The sequence below is a fragment of the Nomascus leucogenys genome, chromosome 18 (assembly GCF_006542625.1).
Source record: "Nomascus leucogenys isolate Asia chromosome 18, Asia_NLE_v1, whole genome shotgun sequence".
In the NCBI taxonomy this organism is placed as follows: Eukaryota; Metazoa; Chordata; class Mammalia; order Primates; family Hylobatidae; genus Nomascus; species Nomascus leucogenys.
The window spans coordinates 51,452,059-51,456,672 of record NC_044398.1 but is presented as its reverse complement, the minus strand read 5'-3'; the positions used below and the strand labels follow the sequence as shown (position 1 = coordinate 51,456,672).

Below are 4,614 nucleotides of genomic sequence, written 5' to 3'. Positions count from 1 at the left end.
AGATAATACACCTATTATACAATGGACAGAAGTGATGATAACAGACATCATGTTGTTTTTGGTTTTAAAGAGATGCTTCAAATACTTCACCACTGAGTACCTTAAATGAGCCAGATGCCCTTGTAAGATAACATTTGTGTTCCTGAGTCTCTGCCTTCACTTTCCCGCCTGGTCTCCAGACCAAACACCAGGGTGAAATCCCAGTGTGACCTAACTGGGAGTGTGCTACCCTTGCTAAGGGAAGAGGATTATACTTGCAAATAGCTGCAAGACCAGCTTACTAAGCACTGGCAGGAACAAGAGTCGTGTATCTGGGAGAGGACCTGGAGTGTGCAGGATCAGGGTGAGTCCGTGCAAAGCCAGATGAGGGGAGTGTTTGTCAATATGGAGAGATTCTCCCATTACAATCGCATTGGCCCATGGGACCAAGTCTTGGTGGGATGGCTTTGCAGGCTTGGAATAAGTGATGGGCCTCAACCAGCTGAAGCAGAGATGCTAAAACTGCCATGGCTCACTGTGGAGGAGGGAATCTGAAGACTCAGAGAGGTGGGCCTGCTGCAATGGACTTGCTGTAGAAGACCAGGACGACCACCAGCCGACATTGGGAGGTCCCGGAGGACACCCTGCTTACAAGGGAATAAGGAATGTGGGTTAGGGGAGCACCAGTGCTACTGGACTCCACAGGCCAGGGCGGTTGGCGAGACATGCTGCTCCAGAACCAGGATTTCTAGTAGCAAAAGTGATGCTGAATAGAAGCATTTAACCTGCAGAAGCGAGGTGGGCATCAAGGCCATAGCAGGAAGCAGAGCCGGAAGAGCAGCTGGAGGGTCCTTATTCCCCGTGGCCTATAAAGATGGTCAATAGAACATGCTGGTCCCAGGGCAAGAGAGATGGAAACTTTTAAAAGGTATTACCCAATACATACAAAAGAGATATAAAAACATGTCAGCAGAAGGTTGAGATTAGACACCACAGTGGAAAGCCCCTTTGCTATTTCCAGATTTGAAATGGCTCTTATTTATTTATTTTTATAAGTGAGACTGGGTCTTACTATGTTTCCCAGGCTGGACTTGAACTCCTGAGCTCATGCATTCCTCCTGCCTCAGCCTCCCAGGTAGGTAGGATAACAGGTACGTGCCACCACGCCCGGCTGAAGTAACTCTTAAACCAAAAACTCACTGGCTGAAGGAAGGTCTAGGTCACCATAAAGAAGGGCTCTGCAGCACCGTGACAATTGCATAGCACAGCCATTTCCCTAATCTTTTCCCCGAAGGATTTACTTGAGTAACCATAACTAAGGAAAGTGGTGTGCCCATGTTTTCAAGGACTGTTGGATACAGGGCAGAGTCGGGCTGAGACTTGCTGTCCTGGACATGTGTCAGAGTAGGGGCACATGGAGATAGTGGAGTCCTGACCGTTGGAAATATTGGAAATAAGAGGTCTGGAGGGGAGACATGTGGCTGGATGTATGGGAAGCAGCAAAAAGTGTGAGAATCTTTGGTTTTGTTTGTTTGTTTTTTGAGATGGAGTCTCGCTCTATCGCCCAGGTTGGAGAGCAGTGGTGTGATCTCAGCTTACTGCGACCTCTGCTTCGTGGGTTCAAGCAATTCTCCTGCCTCATCCTCCAGAGTAGCTGGGATTACAGGTGTTAGCCACCATACCTGGCTAATTTTTTGTATTTTTAGTAGACTTGGGGTTTCACCATGTTAGCCAGGCTGGTCTCAAACTCCTGATCTCAGGTGATCCACCCGCCTTGGCCTCCCAAAGTGCTGGGCTTACAGGCGTGAGCCGCTGCGTCCAGCTGAGAACCTTTGTATCACTCGCTAATACCCACCAAAGAGCACACACCACAGAAGAGAACAACCAAGTGGACAGGATGACTGGGCCAGTAGATGCCAGCTATTTCTGTCCTCATCCCCCCAATGCTTGCACCATGGGATCATAGAGATGGCAGAGAGTTGCAGGCTACATGTTGGGTTCCCTCTTGCTAAGGCTGGTCCATCTCACAATGGGTGCACTGAGTGCCTGGGCTCACCCAGTGGATATTTCCTGGATTCCCAAATGTGTGATAGAAATGAACATACCTAACACATAGAACCCTCACACTTGTTTCTTGATTTTTACAGTAAGGGCGATTATAGTAGGAAAAGCCAAATAGAAGCCCTTGAAATCATGAGATGAATGGTGACCCATGCCACCCTCAAAGACTTAGAGGATGTCAAAACAGCAGTCCTCATCATAGTCATCCACGTTACCTGTCTAGCTTCTATGTAACATAAATGGATGATGACAGATGACAGTGACCTACTGCAAACGTACCCAAGTGTAAACCCAAACTGCAGTTGCTAGGCCAGGGGTAGTATCTTCATTAGAGCAGATTAATACAGACGCTGGCCTGTAGGATGCAGCTATTGATCTGGCAAATGCTTCAGCCTTGGTAAGAGGGAGCCCGTTCTCTTTTTTTTTTTTTTTTTAAAGACACATTTATTCAGGGTCATGATCAGACTATTACATTTAGCAATCAACAGCATGGGTGCAAAAACCAAAATCTACATTAAAGCCTTTTGTTGGAATGCTTTATGCTTTCCACTGAACAGACACTGAAAATAACCTGTTATGCAATTAGTCATCAATACAGTCTTGGAGTTTTTTGCCCATACATATATTTGTCAAAACCATGTCTTCTTTGTAGCAGCTGGACCCTTCCACCATGGTGCTTGGCTGAGTTCACAATCTGTTGTAACCTGTAGCTTCCCTGTCCCTTCTCTGGCTCTCCTCTCCTGCTAGGCTTTCTTTCCTGGCAATAATTAAAATCTTTTGCCACTGCCATAGGTACTGCTGCTACTGGAACTGCCACAACCACCTTGGTTTCATGGTTTGGCAAAGTATTGGCCTCCAACATCACAGGGGCCAGAGCTTCTGCCTCCAAAGTTTCCTCCCTTCATGGGTCCAAAATTTGAAGACTGATTCTTGTAATTGCCAAAATCATTGTAGCTTCCACCACCTCCAAAATTGCTTCCCTCATTACCAAATCCATTATAGCCATCCCCACTGCCACCATATCCACCACCACCACAGCTGCCACCAAAGCCACCATGACCCCTGAAGTTTCCTCCACAACCCACCAAAACCACCCCCTCCACCACCACCGAAGTTTCCAGAACCACTTTGACCTCTTTGGCTAGGTGAAGCACTAGCCATCTCTTGCTTTGGCAGAGCTTCCCTACCTAACTTCAAAGTTGTGGCCATTCATAGGGTGGTATTTCTTTTTTTTTCTTGAGACAGAGCCTTACTCTGTTGCCCCAGTTAGAGTGCAGTGGTGCGATCTCGGCCTACTATAACCTCCAACTCCCAGGTTCAAGCAATTCTTGGGCCTCCATGTCTTGAGTAGCTGGGATTACAGGTGTGTGCCACAATGCCTGGCTAATTTTTTGTATTTTTAGTAGAGATGGGGTTTTGCCATATTGGCCAGGCTGGTCTTGAACTCCTGGGCTCAAGTGATCCACCTGCCTCGGCCTCCCAAAGTGCTGGGATTTTAGGTGTGAGCCACTGCACCCAGCCAGGATGGCATTTCTGGATGACAATCTTATCCACAGAATCATGGTCATCAAAGGTTACAAAGACAAAGCCCCTTTTCTTGCTGCTGCCTTGTTTCAGTCATGATTTCAGTCACTTCAATTTTTCCACACTGTTCAAAATAATCTCTTAGGTGACATTCTTCAGTGTCTTCTTTAATGCCACCAACAAATATCTTTTTCACAGCTAAGTGGGCACCTGGTCTTTGAGAATCTTCCCTTGAGACAGTTCTCTTTGGCTCCACAACTCTTCCATCCACCTTGTGTGGCCTTGCATTCATGGTGGCATCCACCTCCTCCACAGTGGCATATGTGGTAAACCCAAAGCCCCTGGAACGCTTGGTGTTTGGATCTCTCATGACGACACAGTTCGTTGAGCATTCCCCATTGTTTAAAATGGCTCCTCAGGCTTTCATCAATTGTTTCAAAGCCCCACCCTCCAACGAAGAGCTTCTGCAGCTGTCTGGTCTCTTTAGGAGACTCTGACTTAGACATGATGGCAGTGGGAAGAGAGAGTTTACCAGTGCTTCTTCGGTGGAATCTACAAGCAGAAAGGCAAGGGAGCCCATTCTGTCGAACCAACATGTTGCCTGCAACTCTCTACCATCTCTAAAGTTGATTTAGCAAGCAGTATGGGGTTAGGGACTAACCCTGCCAATAGCTGGCATCTATGGGACAAAGTTGGAGATCTCACACTTCTTGACTTCAAACTTACTACAAAGTTACCATAGTCAAAACAGTGTGGTATTAACATAAAGACAGACATATAGATCAATGGGACAAAATAGAGAACTCAGAACTAAACCCTTGCATATATGGTCAAATAATTTTAGACAAGGATGGCAATATCAGTCAATGAGGGAAAGGACATTTTTTTATTTTTTCAACAAATGGTGTTGGGACAACTGAATATCCACATGCAAAAGAACGAAGTTGGACCCTTCGGTTTTGGGAATAACTCTCAAATCCATATTTTTTCCCTGCTCTCACATCACAGCAATCAACACAGAAGACTTCTGTGACCAAATACGTGGGTTTT

At 46.3% G+C, this 4,614-nt stretch overlaps 1 pseudogene; it reads right to left on the bottom strand.

The window, feature by feature from the left end:
* Nucleotides 1-2,807: 2,807 nt before the first annotated feature.
* LOC100580063 lies at nucleotides 2,808-4,070 on the bottom strand (annotated as a pseudogene).
* Between the last annotated feature and the right edge of the window lie 544 nt (nucleotides 4,071-4,614).